Source organism: Vicugna pacos, chromosome 5, assembly GCF_048564905.1.
Source record: "Vicugna pacos chromosome 5, VicPac4, whole genome shotgun sequence".
NCBI lineage: Eukaryota > Metazoa > Chordata > Mammalia > Artiodactyla > Camelidae > Vicugna > Vicugna pacos.
This window is the reverse complement of record NC_132991.1, coordinates 7583472-7592368: the sequence shown is the minus strand read 5'-3', so window position 1 is coordinate 7592368 and position 8897 is coordinate 7583472. Positions and strand designations below refer to the sequence as shown.

The 8897-nt window shown below is 48.4% G+C and overlaps 1 non-coding gene across 1 annotated transcript; it reads left to right on the top strand.

Moving 5' to 3' along the window:
- Positions 1–3892: 3892 nt before the first annotated feature.
- Positions 3893–3965, top strand: TRNAA-UGC (transfer RNA alanine (anticodon UGC)). Its single transcript has one exon. It is a non-coding gene; the product is annotated as a tRNA-Ala (tRNA).
- Positions 3966–8897: the final 4932 nt, after the last annotated feature.

Genomic DNA, 8897 nt, shown 5'->3' with positions numbered 1-8897 from the left:
CCAACTTAAAAGAACAATTGTTTTTGCATTTGATCCAATGCTGCTAATGTGAGATGTGTTTTTGCATTTGATCCAATGCTGCTAATGTGAGATGTGTTTTCACCCATCAAAGCTGGGTTAGCAAATGTCTCCTTTGGTGAGACAGTGTGCACGGCGAGGTCAGGAGGTAACAGGCATGTGGAGCTGTTAAGTTCAGTTTTACATTATCAGCCTGCAGGCCGGCCTCTCCTCTCTGAGAATGGAGAGTCTTAGACCTTTGGTGGGAGAGTCTGGAAGTCCATCCAGCCCCTCCTTTGCCCGGGGTGGGGGGCCGTGGCCACATGGTCCCGGGGGCCCTGCCAACACCATGGACTGGTGTGGAGTGCATCCTCTGCAGGTGCCTGGTCCGTTGAGGGGAGGTGGCTCCCCTGACAAAAAAGATCCATCCCCTCCTGAGTTACAAAGCCCATCCTGGTGCCCTTTGCCCCGATTGGCCACACATAGCAAGTTCTGGTCCCTCCGGCCAAGACAGCCCCTCAGAGAGATAAGATGACCAGCTCTTGGGGCTGGACGAGCCTCCTGTGAGTAGCCAGAGCTGAAATGGTCTGGAGGGAGCGAGTCTTAGGAGAGAAGGGAGGTGCCGTCCCACCCCCCTCCCTCCCCAGCCACTCCCTCCGAAGGGAAGACGGTTGAGGTGGGAACTGCTTCTTTCATCCGAATCCTCCCTGCTAGAGCACCATTTACGTTTGAAAGAGATGACTTGGAACTACCATTTCCGAGGACTGACACCTGTGGCGGGCCCTCTCCTGCGGCTTTACGTGCCTGGTGTATTTAATCCTCACAATCTCCCTCGAGGCAGGCATGACCTGTTGGCTGAAAAAAAAAATGCACAACCTCAAAGTTGAGAATTATATTTTATTTGTTAGACATACTGAAGTCTTAAGACCAGGAGGCAGTCTCTCAGATCCCTCTAAGGGACCCTTCTGAAGAGTTGAGGGAAGAGCCAGGATAAATAGAAGTTTTTGCAAAAACAAAAACAAAAACGAAAATCAAAACCCAATGAGTCAAACATCAAAAGATTACTGTGAATCAAAGAAAAAGCAGGCATCCCAAGTTAATGAGTTTAGTGCTTTCCCATGTACAGGAAGATGCGAGAGTCTGGACTCATTGAATCATTCCTTTGATGTGCCTCTTAGCTCTCTAGGGCCAGTATCATGTTTTCTCCATCCTGAATCCCCACAGGGTGGACAGTTGGGGGCGGATGCAATGTCCTTTGTTTGCTGAAGTGGCAGGTGACGTTCTTTGTCCACTGGATGCACACGGCGCACAAGTGCAGAGGGAGGCGCTGGGACGGTAGAATTTCTCTGAACAATACAGGGAGGAGTTTGATGCTGGGGACAGAGGTATCTAGGCGTGAGTAGATTAACTGACTACAGGTGCTCGGGTTTATTTCTGAAACTTCTATCCTGTTCCATTGATCTACGTGTCTGTTTTTGTGCCAGCATCATTACTGTTTTGATTACTCCAGCTTTGTAGCATACTCTGCAGTTAGGGAGTGTGATTCCCTCAGCTCCATTTCTTCTTTCTCAAGACTGATTTGGTTATTTGTGGTCTTTCGTGTTTCCATACAAATTAAAAATTTGTTTTGCTCCAGTTCTGTGAAAAGTGCCATTGGTATTTTGATAGGAATTGCACTGAATCTGTAGATTGCCTTTGGTAGTATGGTCATTTAGCAATATTGAGTTTTCCAACCCAAGAACATGGTATGTCTTTCCATCTGTTTGTGTCTTCTTCCATTTCTTTCATCAGTGCCTTATAGTTTTTGGAGTACAGGTCTTTTGCCTCCTTAGGTAGGTTTATTCCTAGGTGTTTTCTTCTTTTTGACCCAGTGGTAAATGGAACTGTTTCGTTAATTTCACTTTCTGATATTTCATTGTTATTGTATAGAAATGAAACAGATTTCTGTGTATTAATTTTGTATCCTGCACCTTTACTGAATTCATTGATAAGCTTTGGCAGTTTTCTGGTGGCATCTTTAGGATTTTCTCTATATAGGATCATGTTGTTTGCAAACAGTGACAGTTTCAGTTTTTCCTTTCCAATTTAGATTCATTTTGTTTCTTTTTCTTCTCTGATTGCTATGGCGAGGACTTCCAGAACCATGTTGAATAAAAATGGTGACAGTGGGCATCCTTGTCTTGTTTCTGATCTTCGAGAAAATGATCAGAAAACAACAGTTTCAACTAATTGCACTGAGGGGGAGGAGGGGTCAGGGCTGATGATTAAGACAGAAGGTCTACCCCTCACCACTAGGTTAGGCTACCGTTACGCATTAGTGGGTGTTGGGATGCCTGAGGGTGTGCTGTCATTGACCAGAATGCCAGAGTCCCAGGTGGGTTACTTAGATGTTGAGACTCTCCATCCCTCCTGTGAGAACTGTTGCCCGTGGCACAGTGCAAGGGTTCTGGTCCCGGCCCAGCCCCCTGCTCCAGACTTGCAGATTGGCAGGGCAGCCCCCATCCGTGGAGCTGTCTGATGAGGTTATGGGATGCTTAACTGAAATAAAAAAATGATCTACCTGATTAGCGTAACGTCTTCAGCAGATGCTGTAATTGTCAAAGCGGTTATTATTATTGTATTACTATAACTTCTCTTCCATTCCCCTTTAATTTTATAACCCTGGACCAAATTGCTTAACTTCTCTGCTTTGGTTTTCCCCCATCAGATAGGAAGGTTAATTGTAGGGAGTGTTATGTAAATTGGGACAAGGATGTCAAGAAGCTACACTCAGCGTCCGGTGCAAAACGGTGCTTAAGAACAGCTAGTCCCTTTTGCTCCTTCCTTGAAGATTATGATGTGTTTATTCCCTCCACGCATGAGCTTCACATCTGCTCACAGCTTCCTTCCCTTCCCTGACTCAAGAAGGAGAGGGTCCTAAGCCAGTCAATGCATTGTAGAAGGTTCTAACTGCACTGAGGCTGCGAGGTCTGCCCTGGAAAACTTGCCTCCTCTTCCTTGTGGGAGGCGAGGGTCACCCTCTCCGAGGACCCTGCTGGAGGCTGAGTCTTAGCAGAATGTTCTTCCTCGACCCCTTCTCTCCTTCCTCCTCCTGAAGCAGAACAGCTCTTGCTAAAGAATTTTGCTCTCTCGCTTGGTGTTTCCTGCCCTCCTCGGTTATCTTCAAGTCAAGCAGCTTTTCGACCATGAGCACATATGCAGATCATTCTAAACAGAAGCCTGTCATATGCTTTATATTCATGGAAACTTCAGAGCAAACGTTTAAAAGCCAAGCCATCTTGGAGTAATTTGCATTTTAATTAATACTTCAAAAAAATTGCCCTTTAAAATTTTTTTCTGTTTTTGCCTTTTGGAATCTTTAAGAGCAAAGGCTGGGTGTGAAAGTTCCCACTCCAGCAGGGCTGCCTTTGGCCCCTGCTTTGGCTGCTGGGGCCATTCTGGTGCTGGGGGAGAGCCCTGAGATTTAATTGCCCGCCAGTTGTTCTTTTGTGAGGGGGCTGAAAAGTCTTACTTTATTTTTTTCTTCGAAGAATAATGTGTTAGGGTCGCTATCTAATTGAAGGTGGTGGAGGGATGGAGGTCCTGTACAAAAGAAACAGTTGTCCAAATTCCTCAAACCGTTGTTTGAAGGTGGCCAAATGAACCTCCACACTGTTTTCCAGAGGCTGCACCAAATTACATCAGGGATGATTCCAAACGTGATTTCTGTGCAGGCATACAAAGATTTCCTGAGACAGATACGTGGAAGGGGAGTTGCTGGGTGGAAGGGTAGACCTATTTCCGATTTGGATGGAGATAAATTGCTCTCCAAAAAGGCTGTACCTGTTTACACATTTGCCAAAAACCGTGAATGACAGTGCCAATTTACCTGAATTAAAAAAGGTTACCCTCGGGAGGAGGATATAGCTCAGTGGTAGAGCGCATGCTTTGCATGCTCGAGGTCCTGGGTTCAGTCCCCAGTGCCTCCACTAAATAAATAAACCTAATTATCCCTCCCTCAAAACCAAAAATAAACCCCAAACAAGTAAATAAAGTTCACCTTAAAATATTACTACCCTCTATGTCTGGGTTTTTTGGAAAGCCTTTCCAACTACACCTAGTCCAGCCCGTCCTGCGTGAAGACGGTCCTCAGCGCCAGCTGCTCAGAGGAGGGAAGGCGGAGACGGGATGGGGAGTCAAGGTGAATCAGAGCCGGATGCTAACGAGACAAGCCTCAGGGAGTTCAGACCCGGGAGGTGCGCGCGGAAGCTTGGACAGAGGAAGGGCGTGGTCCCGGCGCGAGGAATCAGCGAGGTTAGGAGAAGAGAGGACAGGCGTGCCGTTGGAGAGGAGCTGGCTTCCGTCCTCTCGGCGGCCGGGCTGCCGCGCACCCGCCCGGAGACGCGCGGGAGGCCGCGGCTCCCGCCCCAGACGCTCGCTTTCGGCGGCGCGGCGCGCAGAGAGCTGGGGGCGGGGCAGGATGTGCGCCGCCGGGTGGGGACGCTGGGGATGGTGGCGGTGGGGCGCAGAGAGGCAGCGCCGCCGCAGCTGTATTTCTGTGCGATGGAGGAAAGTCGCTCTCGGCGAGGGGGCCACCAGGAAGGCCGTGCTCCCACCAAACGAGCCGGACATCCCCTTCTTGTCCCTGGGCGGGCGAAGCGCAGCGCAGAGAGGAGGGAGCGGGGAGATGTCCCTGGGGCGGGGGCTCGGACGCTTGGGCTGAAGCAGAGGCTCTGAGCGCGCAAGAGATGGGAGGCTGCTCCTTGGGGGCAGGTATTTGCGCAGACGTGTTACAAAGCCCCGGAGGGGACGGATTCCTGACACCACCACCAGTTATTGATCGCCTATTTTGCACTGCCAATGCTCTGAGCGTTTTGCAAGTTCACTCATCCAGCCAGCCCCACAGCAATTTTATTATTATTATTATTGTTGTTACTCTTGAGGGAAATGAGAGAGCGGTTAAGTCATTCCATAATTAAGAGGCAGAGTCAGGAGCTGAGCTCCAGGCACACTGACTCCTGACTTATGCTTCAAAATAAACCACTTTGTGATATTGGCAATGGCCAGCTGTATGTCTCTGGGCATGTTTCTTGACCTCTCTGTGCCTCCATTTCTTCATTACAGATTAGGTGCAGGGCTAGGACCTCACAGGGACCTTTAATATCAATTATTATAGTTTCTCCTCCTCTGCCATCTCCTTAAGTTGAGAATTACAGACATGAGGAGACTGAGGATTGTTCCTGTGTGGTGAGGGGCTCTGACCGAGCAGACTGGCACAGGAGGAGAGCGGGTGGGGAGAGGGGCTCTAGCAGAACCTGGAGAAGACTTCGGTCTGGCTGAGGACAGAGCGCAGGCTCTGAGCAGCTCGGGTTAAGGGGCTTCTCTGTTTTCTGAAGAGGATGAACTGGTAGCCATCCAGGAACCCCTGAGAGGACCGTTCACAGGATGCTCCGATATTATGGTCAAGTTAACCTTCCAGGTGCTCCTCAGCACAGACTCGGTGTTCAGCCATTTCCACAGCCCACATGTCCCCATAAAGTTGTGTAGTAACCACTACCTCCCTGTAAACTCTGGGGAGTTGTTGCCACTGCTTCTGTGGGTCTGGGGTGGCGGGGAGTGAGGATGCATCTCTGCACACACACTGCACGCACACTTTGCACACACATTCTGCACACTCACTGCATCACGGGTCATCTGGGCTTGGGTCCTCACACCTGCCTCGCGAGGCTGGTGAACAGGACGTTGCCTTAATAAGGCAGTTGGTCCTCCGTGTGCAGAAGGCATCTGTGATACACACGTCGTTAGGTGTCTGTCAGTTACACTTCCTCGCGGAAACAGACATGTCACCAGGCCCAACCTCATGCTGGCTTAATTCCCAGTCTTGAGAAGACATTCAGTTCGAATGTTCAGACATGAATATTTGCCATTTATTATTCTTCATCAGTTGAATTGTCCTTGCAAGTGGGACAATTAGTCCCAGTCCCCTGAAAGTCCTTTAAAAGAGGCCGTCGGGTTTTGCACCCTCATTCTGTAGAATTCTCCAGGGGTGAGTCCATAGGCTGGAGGAAGGGGTTCGGTTATGACAGGTCACGGTCAAGTCAGCTGAGGAGTCGGGACAGAGTTTTGACAACTCAAGCACTGATAACATTTAAAATCAAGGCAGGAGAACGGCTTTTATTAATTACCCATGTCTCCTCCTGCCCGTCTGTCCTCCGCCCCCCACCAGCTGTGAAGCATTTGAGAAAATGGCAAATGAACATGATTATAAGCAATTATGAGTTTTTCTTTTTTAAGAGACAGATGGAATCAAGGTTTCTATTTTCAGAAGTTTTCAAATTTAGGTTATGTCTACATAATGCCACATTATTACCCAGGAACCATATGTTTTCTTTCAGTGCCATTGAAATTTCCTTCTGGAATGGGCCTGAATCAATGGTCAGCGGTGTGTGTTGGAGCAAGTTCACAGATGTTTTACTGATACAGACCACTTCAAACTACTAACTCCGCTTTCCCCCACGTTGATTTTTTTCACTTACCCACATGCTCCTCCCTTCAGCAAGCATTAATTCTGGGCCAGTTTTGTGCTGTGGGATTAAGATGCAGAGGGGAAAAGCAGCATGCTCTGCCTTCAATGAGCTCATTGTTAACTTCATATGGTAATTTGGGAGGATTCAACTTACTATAATGACACTGTCAAGTTTCATATATTTTCTGGACATAGAAAACACTGGGAGGAATTACAAATTAGCCTCTAGTGTTAAACTCCAAGCTTGCAGCAAATCATAGGACAATCAGCACCTTTGAGAGAGTATTACAGAAGTCTGCCAGCAAGAAGAGGGCCCCCATTCTAGCGGCGTTTTTTTGTTTGTTTTTAATTTTAAAAAATGGAGGTACTGGGGATTGAACCCAGGACCTCACACATGCTAAGTGCCTTTAGGGGCATTTGGTTTAAGCATCTGTGGTTGAATAGCCAAGGTCTGTAAGGGAATTTTGCACTGAATGTCTGATTCCCTAGAAGAGAGGTTCCCAACTCCACTGTGTATCAGCATTACCTGGAGGGCTGGTTTTAACATGAGTTGCTGGTCCCCTACTCCAGACTTTCTGACTCAGTAGATGTGAGATGAGGCCTGAGAGCCTGTGTTTCTAGCAAGTTCCTGGGGGTTGCTGCTGCTGGTACAGGGACCACACTTGGAGAAGCATTGCCTTGGAGGCCTGGGGATGTGTGGGTTCCTTAGTGCTTTGAATGAAAATGCTGTTCAGTAAATTAAAACATCTAACTTTTGAGCACCCACCCAGGTGCTACCCCAGTTCTCAGCCAGCACTTCATAGGTAAGAGGAGAGATGGGGCGATGAAGGCAGAAAACAGTCCGGTTCACAAGGGAGACCCTCTGGGTTGCCCGTGGCTGCCCCCGGATCCCCGCATGGAGGGCTGCACACGATGGCGAGCCCTGCAGGGGCCAGGGCAGGACCTCCGTCCCAGTTGCGCCTTTGTGCTTCTGCCATCTGGCTCTGGGGGACGAGGCTGCTTTTCACACAGTGACTCTTCCCCCAGCACCATAGTTTCTCACTCCAAAATACGCTGCATAAATAAGAAGTGGGATTCTGGCACTGCACTTTGGGCAGATGCACACTCAGTGACTGACCGGACATAACAGTCTCGCGTCGGAGAAGACCATGTGGGACAGTTAAATTTGAGCCATTTGTTCACTGTGGATGAACCCAAGCTCTTTGGTGAGCACGTGTACCCTGAACGAGGAGGGGAGAGTTTCTGCATCTCTTTAGGATGCAGAAGCCTTGCGCCATGTCCCCAGACTTTGAAGCCCCCTCCCCTCCTTTTTACCTACAGGTCCCACGTCTTCTACAGACATACTTTCCATGTCAGCAACTCCTTCTAGTATTAGTATTTAAAAAAAAGAAAGTTATTGTTAAGCTGGCATGATTTTGCTACAAAAAGCCTGCCTGAAATCCAACCACCAACTCTCTACCACCCTCTGGAGAGCGACCCCCTTCCCCCCCCCAACTAAGAAGCTTCACTTCTTCCTTTGTGTGCAATCTTTCAAATGGTTGTGTATTACTTACACTTATTTCCCCGATTCAATTCAGATGTTGTTCTATCTGTAAAAGTTGAAAACACTTCCCATTTAAAATCGATGAAAATATTTTTTGTATGACTTTTTTTGGTAGGCGTTGTTTTTATTTTTAATTAATTTTTTTTCCAATTGTAGTTTTAAAAAATTGAAGTAGACTTGACTTACAGTGTTGTGTTAGTTTCTGGAGTACAGCACAGTGATTCAGTTACATGTATATATCTCTATTCTTTTTCAGATTCTTTTCCACGATTGTTTACTCTGAGATGCTGAATTCAGGTCTCTGTGCTGTACAGTAGTGGTCCTTGCTGTTCCCTATGGATTTTCCCTTAGCATTAGGGACTTGGGGATGAAGGAGGAGGGTACCAAGGGGAGAGGTGTGATGACTGCACAGAAGATGAGGGAGGCGTAGGCCAGGAACTTGGCCGGCGTCACCACTTACTGTGAATTGTTCCAGCTAACATGTCGCCCTTCAGCCAGAGGAAAGGATGAAACAGGAGGAGAAGAAATAGGAGAAGTAACTTTGTCTTTAACCTTGCTCATTAGGAGGCCAGCCGAAGCGAGGATGGAGGTCCTGGAGGGGGAGGAGGACGCTGCCCCGGGCACAGAGCCGGGCGCTGAGAGATGAGCGCTGGCGCCTGCCGGGCACGCAGCCCCGGCTTAGCCAGCTGCCAGCCTCGCCAGCAAGCGGCCTTGGAAAAGCTGCCGTCCCATCCATCTTCATTCAATTAGCGCTCATTGCACATAGGTCCTCAGGGGTGTTTGGTTCGCGGTGGAACAATACAGATGACAAACTCGCTTAACTTTGAACCAGAGCAGCAACCAGAAATCGAT